Source organism: Cervus elaphus, chromosome 21 (genome assembly GCF_910594005.1).
Source record: "Cervus elaphus chromosome 21, mCerEla1.1, whole genome shotgun sequence".
NCBI lineage: Eukaryota > Metazoa > Chordata > Mammalia > Artiodactyla > Cervidae > Cervus > Cervus elaphus.
Genome location: NC_057835.1, coordinates 80,809,929 through 80,818,481, shown reverse-complemented (window position 1 = coordinate 80,818,481; position 8,553 = coordinate 80,809,929).

Below are 8,553 nucleotides of genomic sequence, written 5' to 3'. Positions count from 1 at the left end.
GGTTGGCAACATTTCCTTATTATAAGCTTTCCATGGGAAAATAATGTGAACTGTGGTATGTGTTAGCTTTGTCGTCAGCCTGCCTAAGGCATGCTGCCATTCCTAGCTCAGTGCTAGGAATTCCCAGGACCTGTGGTGACTGAATACATAGAAGTCTGTGATGAATTTTTCCTAGCCTTTTCTTCAAAGTTTTATCTTTCTAGTCTTTCCAAGTGACTATAGTAATCAATCTTCAACTTTCTGACTGCTTGACCTTTAAAATTCCTTTAATTTTTCTGGACCTAAATGTTCTCATTGGTAGAACATTGCCACTGCAGGCATTATCCAAGATCTTTTCCAGCATTAAATACAAAGTCAAAGTCATCAGGGAATTCTCCGTATAAGATAGTTAGCAGTATTAATATATGAGAGCCTGTATGTCATTTTTTTTTATCCAGAAAGAAGTGGATTAACTGTTTTTTGATAATTCTTATGAGCGGTCTTTACTAAATTAAAGAAAGCATTCAGGATAAAAGTATTATGAACGTAGCAAGGATTCTATTTTGAGCACAAGCTGGTCTTTCAATATGACAAACAGCAGTGAGGACAGGGGCCAGTCTGGGAGATATTAGAGTATATTAACTATAATAACAGTGAGCTGATCCTTTGAAAGAACTGGTCCTGAGGAAATCCATCAAGGAAATAAACTTTTCCCAAGAACAAAATTCCTGACATCAGAGGAGAGAGCCTATTCTGAAGACAGCTGCAAATTTCTACTTGAAAGCCTACCTTACAAGGTATACCCTGATACCATGTATTAGAATACATGAAAGGAATCCACATAGGAAAAGAAGAAGTGAAACTCTCACTGTTTGCAGATGACATGATCCTCTACATAGAAAACCCTAAAGACTCTACCAGAAAATTACTAGAGCTAATCAATGAATATAGTAAAGTTGCAGGATATAAAATTAACACACAGAAATCCCTTGCATTCCTATATACTAACAATGAAAAAACAGAAAGAGAAATTAAGGAAACAATACCATTCACCATTGCAACAAAAAGAATAAAATACTTAGGAGTATATCTACCTAAAGAAACAAAAGACCTATACATAGAAAACTATAAAACACTGATGAAAGAAATCAAAGAGGACACAAACAGATGGAGAAACATACCGTGTTCATGGATTGGAAGAATCAATATTGTCAAAATGACTATTCTACCCAAAGCAATCTATAGATTCAATGCAATCCCTATCAAGCTACCAACGGTATTTTTCACAGAACTAGAACAAATAATTTCACAATTTGTATGGAAATACAAAAAACCTCGAATAGCCAAAGTAATTTTGAGAAAGAAGAATGGAACTGGAGGAATCAACCTGCCTGACTTCAGACTCTACTACAAAGCCACAGTCATCAAGACAGTATGGTACTGGCACAAAGACAGAAATATAGATCAATGGAACAGAATAGAAAGCCCAGAGATAAATCCACGAACCTATGGACACCTTATCTTTGACAAAGGAGGCAAGGATATACAATGGAAAAAAGACAACCTCTTTAACAAGTGGTGCTGGGAAAACTGGTCAACCACTTGTAAAAGAATGAAACTAGAACACTTTCTAACACCATACACAAAAATAAACTCAAAATGGATTAAAGATCTAAATGTAAGACCAGAAACTATAAAACTCCTAGAGGAGAACATAGGCAAAACACTCTCCGACATAAATCACAGCAAGATCCTCTATGACCCACCTCCAAGAATATTGGAAATAAAAGCAAAACTAAACAAATGAGACCTAATGAAACTTAAAAGCTTTTGCACTACAAAGGAAACTATAAGTAAGGTGAAAAGACAGCCCTCAGATTGGGAGAAAATAATAGCAAATGAAGAAACAGACAAAGGATTAATCTCAAAAATATACAAGCAACTCCTGCAGCTCAATTCCAGAAAAATAAATGACCCAATCAAAAAATGGGCCAAAGAACTAAACAGACATTTCTCCAAAGAAGACATACAGATGGCTAACAAACACATGAAAAGATGCTCAACATCACTCATTATTAGAGAAATGCAAATCAAAACCACAATGAGGTACCATTACACGCCAGTCAGGATGGCTGCTATCCAAAAGTCTACAAGCAATAAATGCTGGAGAGGGTGTGGAGAAAAGGGAACCCTCTTACACTGTTGGTGGGAATGCAAACTAGTACAGCCACTATGGAGAACAGTGTGGAGATTCCTTAAAAAACTGGAAATAGAACTGCCATATGACCCAGCAATCCCACTTCTGGGCATACACACTGAGGAAACCAGATCTGAAAGAGACACATGCACCCCAATGTTCATCGCAGCACTGTTTATAATAGTCAGGACATGGAAGCAACCTAGATGCCCATCGGCAGATGAATGGATAAGGAAGCTGTGGTACATATACACCATGGAATATTACTCAGCTGTTAAAAAGAATTCATTTGAACCAGTCCTAATGAGATGGATGAAACTGGAGCCCCTTATACCGAGTGAAGTAAGCCAGAAAGATAAAGAACATTACAGCATACTAACATATATATATGGAATTTAGAAAGATGGTAACGATAACCCTATATGCAAAACAGAAAAAGAGACACAGAAATACAAAACAGACTTTTGAACTCTGTGGGAGAATGTGAGGGTGGGATATTTCAAAAGAACAGCATGTATACTATCTATGGTGAAACAGATCACCAGCCCAGGTGGGATGCATGAGACAAGTGCTCGGGCCTAGTGCACTGGGAAGACCCAGAGGAATCGGGTGGAGAGGGAGGTGGGAGGGGGGATCGGGATGGGGAATACGTGTAGATCTATGGCTGATTCATGTCAATGTATGACAAAACCCACTGAAATGAGAAAAAAGAAAAAAAAAACAACCATTGCTGAATTAAAAAAAAAAAAAAAAGATAGAATACATGGACCTATGTCTGTGTGTTAAGAATAAAAACACTGATGAAAAATAGACTTGGTTTACTAAGATATGTGAACTACTGGGGCATAGGCCCTCCAACTTGTCCCCACCAGCAAAGCAGAACAAAGAGGGTGATGTTATTCCCTCTATTAGTATAGCAAGGGACCTTGAAGGCTTCATATACTGATCCTATTTTACAGTAAGAAGTGGCAGATAAGGGTTAATACTAAGTGAGAATGGATTTCTTCATGAGAATACAGAAGACATCTCTTGGCAATCCTCAAATACTTGATGGTGGATGGGGGCAACTTCAATGAGTTGAAGTTCAGCCTTGGCAGATAATGTCAGAACCAGTGAAAATTTCAGTTATGACAATGAACTGGACCTCATTTGAACATTGTAGAGGCTCAGGATACTAATATACACATGAAGTCCATTTGTCCCAAACCAGGAGGTATACATTTAATGTGATCAGATATGTTCAAAACTTAACAATAGATATTCAGATGTTTGGAGAAATAATTTAAGCTTTCATCATTTAAATATTAAGTTTTCAGTCAACAGAAATTGGCTCTTAGCAACTGCATAAATGATTGCCCAGAGTAGTATGACATCTAAAATATATGAAGATCAGTTATGAAATATATATTAGAGCAGATGGCCATGAGGAGAGCCAGTTGGACAGAATAGTAAACAATAAAAATTAAGAAATTCTTAATTAAAGAAGATTAAAGGTACTTAAAGGGGACATAAAGACCTAGGGATCTTCTGAAACAAAGGATTAGTATGTTGGTGCCCTGCCATGCTCTCCAACGTGTTGCTAACGAAAGGACAGTGATGTGTAGAATAGATGAAAAGAATTCATCAGAATGCTATCTTCAGTAACCCAAATCCCTTGATTCAACATAGAGGGACAGAGTGCCATAAATTCTTGTGTAATTTGGTCTGAGTATTCCTCAGTTTTATTCTGCTCTATGCATTTGGATCCCATTAACTTTTAAAAGGACTTTCATGCACAGGTGATAATAGGCACATTTAGTGGGCACAATGACTTAGAGTACTTTATAGTCCTCAACTCTGGGCCGCTCTGCTTTACAGAATGTTAATTCTCAAGGGCTTTGCCCTTAGCACGTACTCCCAATCAATACTTATAGATTGAATGAAGGAGGGTGTCTGGGGAGAAAAACAAATAGTTTCTCCTTGGATGTAAAAGTATTTTATACTTACATTTCAAAGGTCTGCTGAATCCTATCCATTTTTCATGATTCACATTAAATTAACATTCATATTCATCATCTAGTAATTAATTAATTCATTTGTTTATTCAAATAGTCAAAATTTATTGAATACCTATAGGATTGCTAGCTGTTTTGTTTGATACTGATTTATACGACAGTCTTTATCCTTGATGGATTCACTGTTTAGAGAGGAAACTAAATATGTAAATACATAGTACAATAAGAGAGTTAGTATAATAAAAATATATATAAATTCTAGATGAGCATTAAAAAAGAAATTCTATTTTTGCTTGATTGGGATGAACGGGTCTGAAGTTTCATGAAAGGAGTCAGAGAAGATAACTCTTGAGCTGAATCTAAAATATGGCTTTGTGAACCATGAGCTTCAGACCACATTTGCCCGTGTCTGCTTCTATGAAGTTTTATAAGGACAGCAGCTTTACCTGTTCATCTAACACAAAGTGTGTGCCTACTTTCATGCTACAGCAGAATGGAGTAGTTGTAACGAGGACAGGATGGCTGACAAAGGCAAAAATGCTGGCTCCCTGGTCTTTCATAGAAAAAGCTTGCTAACATCTGGTCTAAAAAGCTTGGTTTTACTGGGGCCAACATTTGACAAAGTAGTATGTCCATAGGCTTGGAGACATGATGAGAGAACATGGTTATTTGTTAAAGATTAAATGTTCAGGAGACAGTAAGTAGATCACTTTGTGAAGGTGTCACAAAAGAAGCAGAAAATAGAAAGGTAGTTTGAATGAAAATTATAGGAGGCTTTAAATGTTGGTAACAATCCTTAAATCCTCTGGGGAGAACACAGCACCGATCTGAGGAACGTTCATGGTTCTCTAGCTCAACTTTTATGGAGAAGATGTTCCTCATGAGAGTAGTTTCCAAAGAGGAACTTGTTCTCGGGAAAAGAGAGTAATAAAGTGATATTCTTTAGCCTTTGACTCATCTTTGGAATTATGCGTTGGGAGATGTCATGTGACAAGTATGGAAAGATAGGCCTGAGGTTGCCTGCCAAAGTGGGAAGGGTTTCTGGTCAAGGAAAATCCATTTCACAACCAGATCTGGCCCAGGGTAAAGAGGCATCATCCAGGCTACTCAACTGGTCAAGTCTGGGCAAAACCATCCTTGTGGTTTAAAAGTGAGCCAGTTTAGTCCATCAAGGGCAAAGCCTTGACTGGATGCACATTTGAGGATAAGGATTTGAGGGTCTTAGATCTTGCCTGTCTGTCACCACCGTTCACTTCAGAGACATGATAATAACCGTGAGAGGAGGCAGGGCGGTGTGTGTTTCCACCCCTCCTCCCCACGCAAGTGGTGCCTGAATTCAGATGGGCTCCAAAACCAGTTGACCAGGATCTACTGGAGGGCTTCTGAAAAGCGTACACTCCTGGGCCATACCCCACACCAGATTCAGAACTGCTGAATATGGATCGCTGAAAACCTTGCCTTTCCAAAAACCCCTTAGAGTATTCTTATGATTTAACTGTTTTGAGACAACATTCAGTAACCTCCTACCCCCAAGACAGTATCTGTACAGCGTCACACCATCAACACGTGTCTTTTTTCACACAGTGCTAGAGTTTTTCTATGTTAGGCTCAGTCACATGACTAACGGAAAGTCTGAAGAAATAGGAACTTATTTGATAACCAGTATAAGAGCCACTGGAAGTTTTAATTAGGGAGTGATGGCAAGTAGGGGGTATGTTCTGTGATTATTACTAATATGGCAGAACTATATAGGTGGATTTAGTGAGAAGAAATGATTATGCATAGATATAAGTCATAGTATTGGAATTAATTTTAACCTCATTTCAGTTTGAACTTTTATCTATACAAGGTTTCTTTCCCAAATTTCCTGACTGATGGCTATTAGGGAAAAATGTAATTCTTTTAGGAAGCCTCGTGGCTACTTGTGGAAGACCAGGACACTCTTAGATACAGAAATATACAGAAATGCCTTTCGTATATTAAGCCCAAAGGTGTCCTCTGATTTCCATTCAATGATTGTAATTTATATGTCCTCAGAAGAAATCAGTGTCTTCCAATTTAATTCACTTCTTATGATTCTCCTTAGCCTTTTCGTTCCCAATATAAAATGCCTACTTTTCCAATCAAAGAGTATGGCTTTCAAATTTCTTATCATTTGGTCCATGACCTTTTGAACATACTTAGGGCAATATTTCCAAAAGCATGCACTTTGTGATACTATTTCTGAGAGCGCCATCTTAAAAAGGGATCCCATGGTCAAAGTCCTCAGGGAAAGGCCAAAACCCAAATCTTCAGTGCATACTTGTACAGACATTTTCCAAGGACGCCTATATGAAAGAGGTTTTTTAAACAATTTTTAAATTGCTTTAAAAGTGACATACGTTTTTAATCTGGTATTTTTCAAATTTATTTGATCACAATAACCTTATTCTCTGTAACACAGTGACACTCCACTGAATGTATTTCAAGAAGGACTTCTGTGTATTGCCAATGTCCCTCTTTAAATGTCAAGTATGGGGGAAAAATGCAACATTCCAAATGTCACCTTATCCCTGCTGAGTTCAGGGTTTCTTTCTCTTTTAACGATGCAAACACTGTGTTCCTCTTCTTTTGAAATTTTCTTCTGTATATAGTCCATGACTGCATCAACATTTTGGGATATTTGTATTATCCTAATGACTCATTGAAATTCTGGTCAAATAATGTCATTAAGGCTTTTCACTTTAAAGGATGTCAAATTAGGTCATTCTCAGCCTCTCCTCTGCTTGATAACATAAATAAATACATAAATGAGGAAGAATACACAGTTTTATTAAAATTTGATTGGTTTTATCCCAGAATTTCATTTCTTGGAAATAACCTTAAATCTTGATTTGGTAAATTCCTGCTCTCAGGGATATTTCACCTGAAGTATGTCTTTTATGCTTTCTTATCAGTCTAGGTCTAAGTTTTAAGTCATGTGGTTTATGTAGGACCTTTTTTCTCTTAGACATGGATTTGTTTTACAACACACTTTGGATGTAGTTGCCTAGCTAACTGAATGTCCACTTAACTACAAACTCTTGGTTCTCACTTTTCTACTTACAATTGCATGAAGAAGATTTGGAGCTGATGCACTAATTCCATATCACTCAATTCTAGCCTCTGAGGGGAATGGCTTTTTCTGTGTCATATTCCATGGAATGCCACCCTTTCGTCTCTTTTCGGTATTCCTGACACAGATCCCGGGGATTACGTCTGGACTAATAGACAGGACTAGCACTGTGTCTGGTTTTATAACTACTTTATGTTTAGTGCCTGTGATGGTGTAAGATGATGTGGAGAGGATTTTTCATTTCTACTTTTTCCATTCAAGTAATGACATGGATTGATCTTTCGGAAAGTCTATGGAGTGTAATTGATTTACAGTGTCGTATTAGTTTCAGGTGTACATAAAAATGAATCAGCTGCACATGTGCATACATGCACTCTGTTCTGTGTGTGTGGACCCTTTCCCCATGCCGGCCGTTACAGAGTATTGAGGGGAATTCCTTGTGCCATACAGCAGGTCCTTATTAGTCATCTGTCTTACATGTGGTAGTGTGAATGTCAGTTGCAGTCTCCCAATTGATCCCTCCCTCCTTTTTCCCCTGGTAACCATAAGTTCTGTCTTCTACATCCATGACTCTGCTTCTGTTTCATAAGTAAATTCATCTGTACCCTGTTTTTTAGCTTCCACGTGTAAGCAATATCATATTTGTCTTTCTGTGTCTGACTTCAAGCAGTATGACAATCTCTGGGTCCATCCACGTTCCTGCAAATAGCATTATTTTGTTCTTTTCTATGGCTGAGCAGTTTTCCACTGTGTATATGTACCACGTCTTCTGTATCATTCCCTCTGTTGCGGACATTCAGGTTGCTTCCCTGTCCTGGCTATTGTAAACAGTGCTGCGGTGAGAGTTGGGATGCGTGTGTCCTTTTGAATTAGGTTTTCTGGGTATGTGCCCAGGAGTGGGATCGTCCTATGCTGGTTCTGTTTTTAGTTTTTTAAGAAACCGCCATACCGTTCTCCATTCTAGCTGTATCAACTTATGTTCCCACCAGTAAATGTTGGAAGATTCCTTTGCGCCACACCCTCTCCAGCACTTACTGTCTGCAGAGTTTTTGACGATGGCCATTCTGACCAGTGTGAGTTGATACTTCACTGTGGTTTTGATTTGCATCTCTCTAATAATTAGTGATGTTGAGCACCTTTTCATGTGCCTCTTGGCCACCTGTATGTCTTCTTTGGAAAACGTCTATTTGGATCTGCCCATTTTTTTGACTGGGTTATTTGTTTAAATGTAAGGCTGGATGCTATAAAACTATTAGAGGAAAACATAGGCAGAACATTCTTTGCATAAA